Here is an 18265-nt window from a genome sequence, read left to right as displayed (position 1 = left end):
CGGCCATGCAGCAGATATGGGACACAGCTCTTGGCTGGCCTGCCTGTCTCTCCTATCAGCCACGTCACCTCTCTTGCCCCGGGGGATGTGAGCGGGCCTGGTGAATGGTTTGCCAGTGTGTGGGACGCTCCCAGTCCATCTTCTTAGAATGCCTCAAAGATTCTTTGTTCTAAGTCAGCCTTGAAAAATAATGACCCAAATGGTTTCTTCATCCCACAAGTAACCTGACCTCTGACACCTGAGAGGAAACCTAAGAATTCAGCATTATTTACTACCTTGTGAAGTATACGTCATTTCGCTTTCTTGAAACTGCATGTGTGGGAGGAAGAAGGCCAAGGGTATGCTCAGTTTCAAAGTCTTTCCCTATCTTCTCACGTCTCCTCCCTTGCTCAAGCTTCAACTCAGCACAATCACTGGTTCTAGGAGCAAACTCACCCCTCTCGTGAGAAGGTTCTGCAAAACCACGCCTCAGCCACGCTCTGCAGCATCAGGGCCTGCATCTGCATTCTGTCCGCAGGGCAGCAGGTAGCAACAAGCATCTCACGTTCTCCAGGAAACCAAAGCTAATAAGGGAGAAATTAGACAGTTACCTTAAAAGATAATAAACCTGGTTGTGGGCTTCCTGCGTCTCAGGCTTTTGTAGGTATGTTGCCCCGCTTGCTTTCATCTTCTGAAGCCTAAGCCAGCTGCACGTTTCTCCTTCCCTCCGCCTGTAGCTGTGTCGTTGCGACTCCACCACCAAGTTCAAGGTGTGCCTGGTCCAGAGCGCCATCTTGAAGAAGGTGCTGGAGGCGCTGAAGGACCTCATCAACAAGGCCTGCTGAGACATCAGCTAGAGTAGCGTCAACCTGCACAGCATGGACTCGTCCCATGTCTCCTTGGTGCAGCTCACCCTGCGCTCCGAGGGCTTCGACACGTACCGCTGCAACCGCAACTTGGCCATGGGCGTGAACCTCACCAGCACGTCCAAAATACTAAAATGTGCTGGCAATGAAGACATCATTACACTAAGTGCTGAAGATAACGCCGACACCTTGGCACTAGTATTTGAAGCTCCAAATCAAGAAAAGCTTTCAGACTATGAAATGAAGTTAGTGGATTTAGATGTTGAACAACTTGGAATTCCAGAACTAGAGTATAGCTGTGTAGTAAAGATGACTTCTGGTGAATTTGCACGTATATGCTGAGATCTCAGTCATATTGGAGATGCTGTTGTAATTTCCTGTGCAAAAGATGGAGTGAAATTTTCTGCAAGTGGAGAACTTGGAAATGGAAATATTAAGTTGTCACAAACGAGTAATGTTGATAAAGAAGAGGAAGCTGTTGCCATAGAGATGAATGAACCAGTTCAGCTAACTTTTGCACTGAGGTACCTGAACTTCTTTACAAAAGCCACTCCACTCTCTCCTAGAGTAACACTCAGTATGTCTGCAGATGTACCCCTTGTTGTAGAGAATAAAATTGCTGATATGGGACATTTAAAGTACTGTTTGGCTCCCAAGATCAAGGATGAAGAAGGATCTTAGACATTCTTAAAATTCAAGGAAATAAAACTAAGCTCTTTGAGAACTGCTTCTGAGATGCCAGCACATACTTAAGTCTCTTTCGTCTTTGTACCTCTGAGTACATATGTAGATATTGCTTACTGTAAATAATTTTTTTTCTCTATTCTCTACAATTTGTTTAAAGAATAAAGTCCAAAGTCAAATCTGGTCTTGTTAACCTGATAATACTTCTGCCTTACCTTATAATTTTTATAAACAAAAGGGTTTTGACTCTAAGTGCAGTTTTAAGTATTGTTTTCAATTTAAATAAAAGTCATTTGAATTTCAAGCATTGCAGGACCATGCCTTCATTTGGACCATGAGTATCCTAGAGAATTCACAATTCAAGCAACTCTTTCATGTAAATGAACTTATTTTTTCAGTCTAGAGCAGGTTGATGTGACATTAGAGACAGTGATAAAAAGTATTCCAAATAGAGCAGGTGACAGTATTTTGGGGGATTTGATTTTGACTTGAGCTCAAGAAATGAAAAGAGGAGAGTAAAAACAAATGTAGACTATTTTTATAGAATATTTTGTCATTTTTGTTAACAGAAACCAACACTTTACAGAAGCTTAATGTACCCAAAGTTCTGTCAGCATTATAAGACTAGCAGTGTTATAAGGCAGTGTTTCTTTTCTATAGAGCCTTGTACAGGAGTTTTGGAAGTTTTAGTAGAACTGTAATAGGTCCCAGGGTGTGTGTTTGTGCAAAAATAATTTCTCTAGCTTAAGTAGCCTTTTTGGGGGACTCGTTCCCTTAAAGGATGAAGATGGCTTAAATTCCATGGATGTTGGATTCAACCAAGAAAGTGAAAAAGGCCCAGTGGTAATTGTGCTAGAAGGTCACAAATTGGCATGCTGCATATTGAGAATTCCTTTATCATAGTTCTAGTTATCGGACCTAGAACTCTCTGTATTGGGCAGGTAACTGTTCATGACCTTAAGCGTGCCTGGGGCTGGGGGGGAGATTGACTGCAGTGGGGCCTGATGGAAGTTTTGGGCGTGGTGACAGTATTTTATCTACATTTGTGATAGCTCCAAGACAATGCATTTGTCAAAACTAACCCAATTGTACTTTACCATATGTAAGTTATACTTTAATAAAGCTTGACATTTAAAAGAAAAAGGTAATAAACCTAACTGCAGCTTTGATCACTGAAAAAAAAAAATCGTTTCTCCAATTTCTAAGAAGCAAAGCTTCTGAAAGAGTTGCTATTAGGTTTAGGGTCTTGAAATGGGATGTGCCACTTGAGGGCGCCATTGGGTTTTAAGAAAAGGGCTTTCTACAACTTGAAAATGCCCAGATACATCTCCAACAAATTCTATGAAATAAGACTGAGTTTAGGTCGCACTTCTAGGAAAAGGAAGGGAAACAGTAATCTATTGTCTTTAAACTCAAGAGAGATTAACCGAAATTCAGTTGACAAGTTCTAATTTTCCTTTTACAAAGCTGCTTTTCCCCAGCCAAATGAAATAAAAAGGGATATTGTGTTGAAAGATGCCCTGTGTATTTTTGTAGAAGAGACAGTTGCTTAATATCAACATTTCAACTTGAAGTGAGAAAAATAGTGGGAACAAATTGCATAATAGGAACCTTCTGACTTTAAACTGGAAATCTAAGCAGTTTGGGTTCCATGGGGAAAACTTTGCTTTACTTGGGTGTTTGAACACTCCCAGAGAAAAGAAAAGCTGATATGTGAGCCCAGATCCCTTAACAGGCTTTGTCTGCCTGATTCAGGTCCTACTTTCAGCAGGAGATGGTAGAAAATGACAGGGAAAGCTGAAATTCCCAAGCTGGGGACTGCAGAGGACTCCTGCAGGCAGGGATGCGTAAAGGCTCTAAAGTGAATTCTTGAATTCAATAGAGTACGTCAGCCTTAATGCAGATTTTTCAGAATGAGACATTTACTAGGCAAACAAACAGAGAGTTAGATAGCAGAGCAGGGCATCATCGACCCAAAGTGGACTTTCTTCTCCCTGCCTTTACGCCCAGCCCAGTCTATTCAATCCTTGGTACTCAGTGCAAGCTCCATGGTTTCCATGGAGCCTTCTTTTATTTTTTTCCAGATAATCATATCATTGCTTAGATTTTCTCTTGCAATTATATTGCTCTGATGGTTTCATATATGAACCCCGTCTCTCCCACTGGACCCTTGAAAATAGGGGACACATATTATATACTCATAACTCCTATTGCCCAGCCCGGGAATATTTCAGGCACATAATACAATACTTTCTAATTTGTTGAGTTATCCCAAGAGAAATAAGAAGGATAGAAAAAAAGTTTCCATTTGCTTGTCTTTATTTTTTTTTATTTTTTAAATTTATTATTTATTTATTTATTTATTGGCTGTGTTGGATCTTTGTTGCTGCTAACAGGCTTTCTCTAGTTGTGGAGAGCAGGGGCTCCTCTTCTTTGCAATGTGCAGGCTTCTCACTGTGGTAGTTTCTCTTGTTGAGGAACACGGGCTCTAGCCATGCAGGCTCAGTAGTTGTGGCACATGGGCTCAGTAGTTGTGGCTCGCAGGCTCTAGAGCACAGGCTCAGTAGTTGTGGCGCACGGGCTTAGTTGCTCTGTGGCATGTGGGATCTTCCTGGACCAGGGCTCAAACCCGCATCCCCTGCATCGGCAGGCGGATTCTTAACCACTGCGCCACCAGGGAAGTCCCTACTTGCTTGTCGTTAAAGGAAGAGAAGTTGGTTTCCATTGCTGAAAAGTCTTGAGGATGTCAAAGATCTAAAAAAAAAAATACGGATTAAAGTTTAAAAATACACATTTACATTACATTCCTTGAGGCTTTTCTTTTAAGGTAAATTACCATACAGGCAAAGTAGCAATCCAAGAGTTGTGTTTCAGGAAAATTAATCAAGTCGTATCTTAAAGGTTTGCCAGAAGGGGGAAAACCCAACCTCCAATATTCACTAGTGTTTATCCAGTGCTGACTCTGCCTGCCACTTCATGTTTCACTACCTTTAAACTCCAGAAGGTTTGCTTGGAGAGAATTAAGCAGCTCATCAAAGGCCTGGAGTGAATGGGTGGTAGGACTGAGGCTCAGGCTCTGAGTATGTGAATCAGAGGACACGGCTAGCAAGAGCTGGGGTGTAAGCCGGCTGTGGTGCAGCGCAAGCCCTCCTCTGGCAGCTCAGCATTGGTCGCGGCTCTGAGCACCACCCCCTCCCCAGTGTCATCAAGGCCCTGGGGTCCCAGCCTGGCTGCTTCTGCCGTGTGACCAGCTAGAGGCTCCCTGTCTTGCTACCATCTCATCTCATCTCGTTATTATCGAGCCACCTGGAGGGCTGGGTTCCCTCCACCCCTCCTCGCGTTTCCAGCAGGGTCTTGCCCATAATAGATACTCAGTATCAGTGGAACTGAATCTTCAGGAGGGAGACTAGGGAAAACTAACTACAGTACACAGCAGTAGGACTAGAAAGGAAGTGTGGATTCAAATGGCAAGTCAGAAAGGATCTTTGGAATTTATTGACTACTGTACGTGAGCGTGAGGAAGACTTTTACATGATTCTAAGTTTCTGTGTCCAGGGGAAAATATATTAAGGAGAGAGGTGGTTACAGTGGGATTGGCGTTAGGGGCACAGTAAATTTAGTGTGCTGAAAAGCCATCGGGTGGAGCTGTCCAGACGCAGTTTAAAATCGTGGGACTGATACGTGGGAAAGAAGCTAATCAGAGATGTCCATTTGGGAAATTTCCTGCCCATCCTGCTGGCCATGAGTCACAGGTCATCCCCCAAATGATCACTTTTCATTTCCTCTAACCCTGTTACCCTGGTCCAAGCCACCATCCCTTTTTACAGATGCATCTTAACTGGTTTGGCTGCTTCTGGTTTTGTACCCCTGCCACCCCTCCCATCTATTCTCACAACAGGCAATGTGGTCCTTCTAAGACATAATTCAGATCACTCTTCAGCCAGAACCCTCCAATGGCCTCCCTTTTCGCTCCGAGTAAAAGCCAAAGTCCCCACAGAAGCCTGAGTGGTCCCACCTGATGGTACCACCCTCCTGATCCTCAGAACTCACCTTCCTCTGCTCTCGTCCCTGCTCCCTCAGCTCCAGCAACATTACCCTCCTGGCTAGACCACAAGCCCACCAGGCTCACTCCTACCCCAGGGCCTTTGCCCTGGTTGTTCCCTCCGCTTGGGGCACTCTCTGTCCTAGGATCCTCTTGGTTCACTCTCTTCCCTACTTTAGGACTTTGCTTCAATGCCATTTTCACATTAAGGCTTCCTCCATCCTCTCTTTCACCTGACAGTAAACCCATCCCTCCTTGGCTCTCCTTTCCCTGCTTTAATTTTTTCCCTGATGTGCTTATCATCCTCTGACCTTTTACATATTTTCTTTAATGGTTTATTAAATTAATTGTTTATGGTTCATCTTTTACCACTAGAAGCTGTATGTGTGTGTGTGTGTGCATGTGTGTGTGTGTGTGTGCGTGCACGCATGTGTGTGTGTGTTTTGGCAAGCATTAAGAACAGTACCTGGTACATAGTGAGCAGTTAGTAAACATTTGTTGAACAAATGTTGAATTATTGAACCTGTGCACACTAACAGCTGGGGCCATGTGATTGCCAAGGGCGGGAAGTAAAGCGAGGAGAAGAGGACTGAGAGCCAACCTTGGGCACAGAGGGGCTGGGTGGGTGTTCACCCAGGGCTGCATAGCTGAGCTGGGACACAAGCGCATCCTCTGACTCCTGGACCAGCCTTTGGCCAAGACACCGAACAGCCTCATCTGCCAGAGATTTGCAGCCCCAGTAAGGGTGATAGAAGCAGAAGGAGGGAGCACTAGTGTCAGATCCCAGATGCCTGTGAAAAACACAAAGGATTATTTTTCAGTCTGTGACAATGGGCACCACTAAGGACCTAGTGATTTTGCTTGTGGGGGCTGAACCAGGGATGATTTTATTACCACCGTAGCCTTGTTGTATCTCCTAGAGAAACAAAGTTTACTTTAAAATAAGGCAGGAATAAAACTAGTCCTCAGATGGTAATTGTCACCCAAACATTAGTTAATGTACTGAAATATGTCAGTAACTTACTAAATTGCGCCCTGGCATCATGAGAAGCTCAATGTGCTTTCTCCATGAGCTTTAATTGCTACCAGAGATGTCTAAGACTGTGGGTTAGTATTGCTTGATGATGTGGTGACTCTCCTGTTTCCCTGGCTTTCTCCTAAAACTCATCTGGTTATTTCCCTGGAAATTTGACAGTATCGTCAAGGTGGTCATGTGTCTTGAATCATGAAAAGTGGCCCATTGTTCTCTGTCCAAACCCACAGGATTATTTCGTAAGATGTCAGGCCATCACTGAATCCCTGGAAAACTGGTTCATTGAAAGAGAGCTGTGTGGTTAATTGCCTGTGACCCTCCAGACACAGCTGTCAGGCTCAGTGCTCAGCCAACCAGCAAGATTCCACTGCAAATATCCACTGATTAGCTTTGCACTCAGGCAGTAAATTGGAAAGCCAAAGAGTAGAACCAGATCAGTGGGAAATAATTGCCCATTCATCAGTGAATCTAGACATGAGAAGACCTCCAGAGAGCATAGTTAGAAAAATGGCTACATCTTTGCAAACATCAATTCCCCTTTTATGCACCAATCTTCATGTGTGCAATGACCTCTGATATGGTCATCACCACCACCACCATCACCAACATCCACAGAGGCTGATTATTCGTTAAGTTCCCACCGTCTGTACAGTGCTGTTCTGACCACCCACCAAACATATTGTCCAGTGGCCCCAGCCTTTAGATGTTCACTAAATTGTCTATGATTGTTGCCTGAAGCTAAAGCTGCCTTTCACAGAGACCAGTTTCCACCTGGCTGATAAGTTTTGCTGCAACTGTTGTTTTAACCTTTCAATAACACGATTCATGTTTTTATCAGACACAGCCTGCTTTGGAGTCCTTGACCAGGAAGAGTAATAAGATAACTATTGGAATACTATTTTCATGAATACAAAAAAAAAAAAATATTCCTTACACTAACTCTTTGAGGGAGCAGGTATTATTTTTCCCAGTTTAAAAATAGCGAAGCAATCTCAAATAAGGTAGGTGTCTTATTGACTTATAATCTTGGATACATGGTAGAGTCCATGTTTGATAATGAAGGGGAAAATAAAACCCCAGAGAGCCATAACCTTTTCAAAGGATGACCCTAGTGGTTTGAAAAGAGAGCGAGCATCAACTCTTGACTTGAAAAGATGCAGTGGACACCAGTGTGTATGTGTGTGTGTGTGTGTGAGAGAGAGAGAGAGAGAGAGAGAGAGAGGAGGAGTTCACACGTGCTGATTCAGAAAGGAGACTGAGCTCAGGGCAAAAATAAAAGTTTAAGTGACTGGAGAAGAAGAAAAAGCTAGTCATAGGATCCCTGTGAGCAGAGTTGCTGACTGAATGGGAACATCAAGTGCCCTGAGGAGCCGAAAGAATCAGAGCAGAACAGAGGGAAAGAGGGTCGGACTGGAAAGAAACACCTACACAATCATCCCAAGCTCTGAACGGCGTTTATATAAACTTCTGCGTGTGGGGGAATATCCCCAGAAATCAAGCACCATGACCACCGCAAACATCAGGCCAGTGAGCGCCTAACCAAATGGAAGCGGAGTGTGGTCCTGTGTGCCTCAAGGCGCCAGGTCTCTGAAGAACGGAGAACAGTGCCCCTCTGCACCCAGCAGATCGCTTCCCGAGGATTCCTCTACAACACAGGTTGTGGTTAAAGGGCTCTGTTACCCAGCAGCATTCTCCAGCTGCTGAGCCTGCAATCACCGCCTCTTCGGCAATATCCACACCACGCAGGGTATCTTGCAAAGCCCCCTTGGTTCAAGATTCATCACTGCTGTTTATTCACTGCATGGTCTAAGGCTCACTGAGCCTCTGCCTCCTCTAAGACCTCTTGTCAGGACTGAGGCAAGACCAAATGAAAAAACAGATGGAAAAAGTACTTTGTAAACTGCAAAACACTTGTGCTCTTGATATTTCTTTCAATTACAACATCTCCCAGCACAGACCCACTCTCAACCATAGCGGTGGATGGATGACACAGCTGGCCCAAGGCTGTAGCAGTGCTTGCTCTCCTTCCTATTGCACCAACCACTGTTATAAATCTACATATTAACCCATTTTCTCCTTACAATCATACCAGAATATACCATTATCATTCCCATTTTGCACATGGGGAGACCGCAGCGTGAGGCAGTTAAGTAGCCGAGTCCAATGGTTCCTAGTTAAGAAAGGGACAGAGCCAGGATTCCAATCCAGAGTTCATGCCCACAACCACTAAGTCACACTATTTCATCACACACCATAAGTGGCCCAGGAACAGGATTATAGGTCAGTCATAATGAGAATAACGAGAGCTCTTTCGGCTTTGGCGTGTGGACACAGAGAGAAGGAAACTCTCTTTCTGTTGGAACCAGGTCCGTCTGGAGCCCGTGGCAACCATTGCGACAGACCACACAGAAGAAACTGTCTATAGAGTGAAGATCTCAGACAGGGTGCGTTGGTCAGGGAGGCTACTCACAAGCCAGATAAGTTTTTCTGCGGCTCTCACTACAGTCCAGCACCAGTAACTCTGATAGAGCAGCTCTCCTCCAAGCAACAACTCTGTGACCCATTTTACATCTTTTTGATATTAAAAAAGTTGGACAGTTTTCTGTTGTGGCATGCCTCCTGGATTTAGTTTGGATGTGTGGTTGGAGAAAAGACAAGGGAGGTGTGGGTAGAGAATCCAAAGTAGGACTTAGCGTGCTCCATTATCCTATCATCACACTAAGGATGCCTAAGGAAATGCCTACCGTCAAAGAGAGAGGAGTTCACTGCTGGGTATCCCCTTCTTTACTTTTCTCCAGCACTTTCCTGGCACCCACATGCAAGCCACCATCCTCTAGCAGCAGGCAGGAAATGGGGTGGGCATTACTAAATGAGAGGCCTAGACAGATGATTCTGGCTCTCTAAAAACAAAGGCAACAAGTGATTGGACCACTTTCAGTTCATTTTAATACACTGTGCTGAACACACTCCACCTCTTGAGATACTCATTACCATGGTGAATAAGACCCAGCTCTGCCTTGTAAGAGCATCAGGAAGATACTGTATAGAAACAACTAAATGGGATACATCTACAGTAGACATCTGGGTAAAATGCTTGAGAAACCAAGAGGCAAATGAGATTGAGAGCCTCTTAGAGGTGTTGCCACCAATAAGTCCTTTCATGGATCTATGAAGGAAATCCATGGGCGAGAAAGCCCGGGGGTAAGCTCCCCAACATCTCACCACATCCTGCTGAGTGGCAAAAGGCTTGTCCCTAGGATTCAGCAGCACTGGAGCTTAGTTCAGGTAATACCTCTCAGATGCATCATTAATATCAAAGTGTTTCCTGTGGGAAAACACAGATCAGAATCAATACTCACTAACACCTAGGCTTTCCTGAAAACCAAACTCTTCTGGGACCACTCCCCCCGCCCCTGCCACCCCCTTTCTTTTCCTCCTCTGATTCACGTCTCTGAAAAGGACCAAGAGCTATTTTTCCTTTTTACCTATGACTCAGTGCTGATTCATTTCTTCACTATTTCATACAATTTCCTTTGTTACTCTCTTTGGCTGAAGCTTATCTACTTCCAATAATTTCCTGAAGTTTAGATTTTCCCCACCATGTCACTTATTCAATTCAAACAGTGCAGACATCTCATAATCAGATCATTTTATTGATTGTTATGGAAGTATGGGATCAGGTTTGAAATACTGGCTGTATAAAATGAAACTTCAGAATCTATGAAAATGTGATTCACTCCAGCTGACAAATTAGTCAGTGCCCTGGCCCCATCACCTTGCCTCCTGCTTTCCTTCACTCTTCTACAGCCAAACAGGCACCATTAGTGTTTTGTGTGTGAAGATGGCATAACTAATCATCACATTGCGACACTTTTGAAAGTGAAAGAAGGCACTAAAATCATCAACAAGCTTTGGTTGAGCTCAATGTGTATGAATTAGGACTGTCCTGGGAAAATCAAGCTGTAAGATCATCCAGTTGTTAGGTCTCATTAGGCATTCTTGTGCTGGCCATCATCTTGGTCAGCAGCCTGATGACTGTAGGACAGTAGAGAAAATATTTTCCTTTTCTGAACAGTTAGGGCTTTCCAAGCAAAGGAAACTAAACCTTGGGTTAAAAGGCAAACCTTGGGAACTTCCCTGGTGGCACAGTGGTTAGGAACCCGCCTGCCAATGCAGGGGACATGGGTTCAATCCCTGGTCGGGGAAGATCCCACATGCCACAGAGCAGCTAAGCCTGTGCGCCACAACTACTGAGCCTGTACTCTAGAACCCGCAAGCCACAACTACTGAGCCCATGTGCTGCAACTACTGAAGCCTATGCACCCTGGAGCCCAGGCTCCACAACAAGAGAAGCCACCACACTGAGAAGCCCATGCACGGCAACAAAGAGTAGCCCCCACTCACTGCAACTAGGAAAAGCCCAGGCAGCAACAAAGACCCAATGCAGCCAAAAAAAGGGGGTGGGGAGCAAACCTTGGAAGTTACAGTGTGTTAGAGTTGAAGCCATCAGCTCCTATTCATAGGGTATCCAAACTTATCTCCCCAGGAGTCAAACACTTACTTGAACTCCAGGGTAGGGACTTTCCCCTTTACTTCCTGAGAGAACTGGTTTACATTCAAAGGATAGTACATGACAGGAGATCGAAGGCTTTTCTCCCTCTGTCAGAAGCAGAGTTTCAATTAATTGCTTTCTTCCTGTGTATGGGTCAGACTTTCTTGTTTCTCTGCGTGTCTCATAAGTGTTGTTGAAATTTGGAAATTTCAAATAATAGTGTGGCAACTCTGGAAATCAGATCCCCCACCCCTGCCGCCAGGGTTTGTTGTGGCTGCTTGTGGGAGCTGTTGTTTGTTCAGTGACTTTTCTGAACTAATTCTGTGAAATTTGTATTCTTTGTCATGTGCTACCACCGAAGTCTCTACTCAGTTAGCTTTGTAATCAACTAATGACTGGACGTAGAATTTTTTAAATGCCTGGAATGAATAAATCTCCAGTCTTTGCTGAGGGCCTCTGTGTGCAGGTTGATGCTTGTCTTCCACATTCAACCAGGCAGTTTACAACTCTGCCTTAGCCTTCGCTTCTTACTTATACAGAACCTCAAGGTCAACCAAAGGTGAGAGCACAGGGCCTTCTAGCATTATGCGTGAGCATGTACACAGCCCTACAGGTGCACATGGTTGTCTAGATTTTCAGGAATATGTTAGAGCTTTTCAAAGCACCTATGGATAATTCATTCTTCAGTGTTTCATTTCAAGCTTGTGTTTAATCTATTGTTTGCCTTAATTGTTATCCATCACCTCAAGCAGCTGTAAGGTACCTGTACTTGCTTATAAATGTTTTCAACAAATGACCCAGGGAAAGGTTTTTAGCCTTGGGTGAGCTCAAGTCAAGTCAAATAAAGAAAAGTCTTCTGATTGAGGTCTTCCAGGGAACCACCAGACAAAGCAAATAATAAAAGTTCTTTGGCAATGAGGTTTTGAAAGAGCTCAAGCTCCATCTGCTGTCTCTAGTACCAGGCATGCAGACCCTGATTTTTCAAGGCTGCCACTGAGCTGGGGAACAGGGGATGAGAATAGGGCACATTAAATGCCACAAACCTCACTTTTCTTACTGAGATTCAGTCATTTTTCTCTACTAAATGATCCACAGTTTTCTGCAAGCTTTTGGTTTATTTCTAAATTTCTGAAAAAGTTTATTTTATCCCAATCAAATTCCAGCAAGTTAATTTATGGATGTCAACAAGCTAATTCTAAAGTTTGCATGAAGAGGCAAAAGACCCAGAATAGCCAACACATTATTGAATGAGAAGAACAAAGTTGGAGGACTGATGCTATCTGACTTTAAGACTTACTATCAAGCTATCAAGACAGTGTTGTATTGGCAAAAGAGCAGACAAATAGATCAATGGAACAGAGTAGAGAACCCAGAAATTGACCTACATAAACATAGTCAATTGATCTTTGACAAAGGAGCAAAGGCAATACAGTGGAACAAAAGACAGTCTTTTCAACAAATGGTGCTAGAATAACTGGACATCCACACACGGAAAAGATGAATCTAGGCTCAGACCTCACATCCTTTACAAAAATTAACTCAACACAGATCATAGACCTAAAGGTAAAATGCAAACTATAAAACTCCTAGAAAATAACATAGAAGAAAAACTAAATGACTTTGGGCATGTTCATGCCTTTTTGATACAACACAAAAGACACAACCCATGAAAGAAATAACTGACAAGCTGGACTTCTTTAAAATTAAAAACTTCTGCTCTGTGAAGGACAATATCAAGAGAATTAGAAACAAACCACAGACTGGAAGAAAATATTTGCAAAAGACACATCTAATAAAGGACTGCTACCCAAACGTACAAAAAGAACTCTTAAAATTCAATGGTAAGAAAACAAACAACCTGATTAAAAAATTGGCCAAAGATCTCAACGGACACCTCACCAAAGAAAATGTACACGTGGCAAATAAACATATGAAAAGATACTCCAGGGACTTCCCTGGTGGTCCAGTGGTTAAGAGTCCCCTCTCCCAATGCAGGGGACCTAGGTTCGATCCCTGGTCAGGGAACTAGATCCTGCATGCCTCCCTCATGCCGCAACTAAAGATCCCGCATACAGCAATGAAGATCCCTCATGCCACAACTAATACCTGGCTCAGCCAAATAAATAAATAAATTGAAAGAAAGAAAGAAAGAAAGAAAGAAAGAAAGAAAGAAAGGAAGGAAGGAAGGAAGAAAGAAAGAGAAAGAAGGAAAGAAAGAAAGAAAGAAAGAAAGAAAGAAAGAAAGAAAGAAAGAAAGAAAGAAAGGAAGGAAGGAAGAAAGAAAGAGAAAGAAGGAAAGAAAGAAAGAAAGAAAGAAAGAAAGAAAGAAAGAAAGAAAGAAAGAAAGAAAGAAAGAAAAAGAAAGAAAGAAGAAAGAAAGAAAGAAAGAAAGAAAGAAAGAAAGAAAGAAAGAAAGGAAGGAAGGAAGGAAGGAAGGAAGGAAGAAAGAGAAAGAAAGAAAGAAAGAAAGAAAGAAAGAAAGAAAGAAAGAAAGAAAGAAAGAAAGAAAGAAAGAAAGAAAGAAAGAAAGAAGAAAGAAAGTCCACATCCTATGTCATGGGGAAATGCAAAGTAAAACAATGAGATGCCACTATATACCTCCCAGAATGGTCAGATCCAGAACACTGACCACACAAAACGCTGGCGAGGCGGTAGAGCAGCAGGAACTCTCAGGCAGCGCTGGTGGGAAAGGAAAAAGGTGCAGCCACTTTGTGAGACAGAGTGGTTTTGCCTTTAGAGGTTTCTTACGAAACTAGACCTACAGTAGTCCCCCCTTTCCGGAGCTTCTATTTCCGTCGTTTCAGGGACCCATGGTCAACCATGGTCTGAAAATGTTAAATGGAAAATTCTGGAAATAAACAATTCCTAACATTTAACATTTCGGGTCATTCTGAATAGTGTGATGAAATCTCATTCCATCCTGCTCTGTCCCACCCAGGACGTGAATCACCCCTTTGTGCAGTGTATCCCGTGCATTAGTCATTTAGCAGCCTTCTCAGTTATCTCAGCTGCTCTAGCACTGTGATGGTGTTATTTCACTTAACAATGACCCCAAAGCACAAGAGTAGTGATGCTGGCAATTTGGATATGCCAAAGAGAAGCTATAAAGTGCTTCAAGTGAAAATGTAAAGTGCTTGTTTTTAAGTGAAAAGGTGTAAGTGTTCAACCTAAGGAAAAAAAAAAATTCTATGCTGAGGTTGCTAAGACCTGTGGTAAGAATGAACCTTCTATAGTGAAATTGTGAAGAAGGAGAAAGAAATTCATGGTGGTATTGCTGTTGAACCTATACTGCAAAAGTTACGGCCGCAGCGCTTGATCAGTGCTTAGCTAGGATGGAAAAGGCATTAAGTTTTAAGATGTTTTAGGAGAAAGAGAGAGAGACCACATTCACATAACTTTTATTATAGTACATTGTTGTCATTGTTCTAGCTTATTATTAGCTATTGTTTATCTCTTACTGTGCCGAATTTATAAATTAAATTTTATTATAGGTGTTGTATATACAGGAAGAAACAGTATACGTAGGGTTTGGTACTATCCGAGGTTTCAGGCATACATTGGGGGTCTGGGAACATATCCCCCACACATAAGGGAGTACTGCTGTAGTCTTACCGTATAATCCAGCAAGTGTGCTCCTTGATATTTCACCAGGGAATTGAAAATTATGTCCACACAAAAACCTCCACACAGATGTTTACAGCAACTTTATTCATAATTACAGAAACTTGGAAGCAACCGAGATGGCCTTCCATAGGCGAATGGATAGATAAACTGTGGTACATCCAGACAACAAAATACTACTCAGTACTGAAAGGAAATGAGTTATCAGGCCATGAATAGATGTGAAGAATCTGTAAATGTATATCAGTAAGTGAAAGAGCTAATCTGAGAAAGCTACACACTATATGATTCCAACTACATAACCTTCTGGAAAAGGCAAAACTATGAAGACAATGTGTAAATGTGAACAACGAATTAATAATTTAAGAAAAGCAGTTGGCTAACAGATAAAGTCTACAAGTTGGGAATAAACAGCCCAAGGCAGGTCATAATCTCTAGTGTGATGTAACAGTGGGATGTAGTGGGAAACATTTAATAAAGTTGGGTTAGGGCCTTATTATGAAAAAAAACCCTTTATTTCTAGGCTTGAAAATGTGTGTTTAAATGGGCGTACGCTGGAAAACCACTGAATATTTTTGAGCAGAAAAGAGGAGTGATATGAGTTCTGCTGGGAAAAGATTAATCTGGAGATGGAGTGGAGAATAGATAGGAATGGTTGGGGGAGGGGAGGGCAGGTAGACAACTTACAAGTCTACAGCTATATTTTAGGTAGGAGATCACGGGCAGGATTTGGGTAGAAGCTTCAAACAGGCATTCAGTAGAAAGGAGGCATGAGGCACAGTAAGATGCAGATGTGTTCGTACAAACAAAACACGACACTCCTTTGCGGAAAAAACATACGTAGGGTCCAAGTCACCCTGAAAGGTTAAGAGCTGAATGAGAAAAACAAGTCGGGTGTGAATGCTAACAGCTTTGGAGCTGCGCCCCCGCCCAGCCGTAGTATGGAAAGGCGAGTGTCACACACGTGACCCCACATCCACACAGGTGTACCGAACAGCCCATGGAAAAGAGCGCGAAGGTCTTTCCTAAGCAAGCTGAGCCATGCCCAAGGGTGATCCCTCTAGATGAGAAAGTAGTCTTGATGGGGCAGGGAGGGAGACGTCATAAAACTCTACCTTGTGTACAACCCTCCTCTCTCGTTATGTTGAAGGAATCTCCAAAGTTCAGAAGGACCCAAAGAATCAGGGCAGATTCCAGACTAGCTACAAAGCATGTCCTCTAGTTTCCATCGCTCAGGGTTTCCCGACCCAGGGCTTCCCACATTGAAGCTCCACCTCACTTCTCTCTATCCGAGGAATGTCATCTCAACTGGTTTTCACTGTGCTCTTCCTCATCCTAACCTCTCTCCCCGAAACACCTCACCTGATCTCTGCCCTGTTCTGTCACGCTTTAATTCTAGATCACGGGATAAACTACCCGGTGCAGACCCTGGTGACGGCCGTGCTCTCTCGCCCCACCCCTGAGTTCACCTGCACCTGCGGTCCCGTCCCTCGTGCGCACGTGGGTCCTCCCATCCCGCTGTCCTCTGATGGGGCTTTCTCCTGTGCTTTAGAGGCTTGCTCCGCCCTTGCACACAGCATCCTGGTCCTGGGTGATTCAGAGATTAAACACCCCCAGGGAAACCCTTCCCATCAAGGGATGGAGGTCAGTGGAAGTATTTGGCTTTCAAATAGTCCTGATGTGCATTTCTCACGTTTCCTCAGAGACTCTTCAGCTAGAGGGAGGCCCGCTTGCCAACAGCAGTAATTCTCTCTTTAACATAACTTTTACTGGCTTTTTTCCCTTCACTGTCTGACTTGCTCCTCGACCTTCTCCCAACTTCCTGGAATCACGCTCCAAATAAGCTGTCTGCCTCAGAGTCTTTTCCTAAGGGTCTGCCTTGAGGGAAAACCTGAGGGACATCACCTATTCTGTCTGTCGACAGGTCATTGTGTAATTAGGTTGCCCTCTTCAGTTTACACTTGAGTGCTTCCAGATGCGCTCTCTAGAGAAATAATAGAATAATCTCTTAATATAAAGGAGTGACAGTTGAGTTGGTGATTTGGGGCACAATTGTTGACCATAAAGGAGACACTTTCAGGTACATGGCACCTATAATTACCCCAAACATACCACCTAAATCCATACTTATGAGGTTTTCCCCTGTATGAAGATGAGAATATGCCCTTCCATACCTACATCAACAACAACAACGGAACAAATTGAGATGCCTAAACAAGCTGTATTGTTCATTAAAGGTATCAACTTTTTTTCCATAAGGATCAATCTGGACTGCAAATGATGAATGCGGTAAAGGCCGAGGGAAGTACAAATTGGCATTAAGTACAACTATTGATTGATGGCCTTCTGTGAACCAAAATGGTCAAGCAACATTCAAAATATGTTTACAAGCCCTATAATTTAGTGTAAATGGAAAAACTTTTAAAAGCCCTAACCCTCTTACAGTTTTCATTGCATTCATTTAAAGGAATCTTGAGTTGAATGTAGAAATAAACTGCATTTACACTTAAAATACATCACACAGCGTAGGGAGAATGGTCCGGTAATGGTCACGTTGCAATACAAACAGAGGTGAGTTTCTCCATTGATGTGGAGGGAATAAACCAGCAGTGGGGGAAACTGTTGCAACGCAAATAGAAGTGAGAGCAAGGACAACAAAGAGAACTTCAAACAGGCTAGAGGAGAAAGATACCCGGGCCTGAAAGAGTTAAACAATCTTGGTTATTCTTTAGCTGTTACTGCTAACAAACACTTGTAGCTAGACTTGTCCTTCACAAAGCTGATCACTCTCTGACATAGGAGTTACACCTTGCCCCTGGCATGTCTTCCCCCCACACTCCTTTGTAGCACCCTTCAGTTCAGAAAGAAGGTCACGGGCCGATAACTTCAGGGACACCAGACCCGGTTGCTGCACTGCCTGATGCCAGCTTTGGCCGTGAATTTGCAGAAGAAAAGAATGCGAGATCCTCACCACCTGGACTCTTATCATTTACCCGGACTGCGAGCCCCACATATAAAATCTTCCCCGACTCCTGAGGAGGAGGGGGCAGAGTTCTTGAGGTGCTAGCCTAGTGTGTCTTCCCTTCTGCCTGGCAGAAAAATAAAGCCATCTCTCTCGTCCTCCAAAATCTTTGTCTCCATATTTCTATTTGGCCTCGGTGCACAGAGTAGCCGTTATTATGGCAACCGTCAGAGTATTAGTAAGTGTCATTTTTCTTTGTGTAAATTTATATCCCTACATTTTACATCAGTTTTTCACCTTCTGGACTTCTTATAACCCATCAATCTCTTAGAATATTGTGTTATATTTATATGCTGAGCAGCCAGCATATTAAAAACACAATGCCATGCCCACAGAAATGAGTTGGATATAGTTCTGGCCTTCCACAAGCTTATGGTTTAATAGGGAATTGAGCTAATACAAAGGATTAGATTTTCAAATCAAACTTACATGAATCAGAGATCTTACCCAATATCAAGCTTTATTA

General features: G+C 43.3%; 1 pseudogene; it reads left to right on the top strand.

Moving 5' to 3' along the window:
* Positions 1-798: 798 nt before the first annotated feature.
* LOC130832375 (proliferating cell nuclear antigen-like) lies at positions 799-1662 on the top strand (annotated as a pseudogene).
* The last annotated feature ends 16603 nt before the right edge of the window (positions 1663-18265 follow it).

Source organism: Hippopotamus amphibius, chromosome 1, assembly GCF_030028045.1.
Source record: "Hippopotamus amphibius kiboko isolate mHipAmp2 chromosome 1, mHipAmp2.hap2, whole genome shotgun sequence".
NCBI lineage: Eukaryota > Metazoa > Chordata > Mammalia > Artiodactyla > Hippopotamidae > Hippopotamus > Hippopotamus amphibius.
Note: the sequence above shows the minus strand (reverse complement) of the source record. Positions and strands in the feature narration are given on the sequence as shown.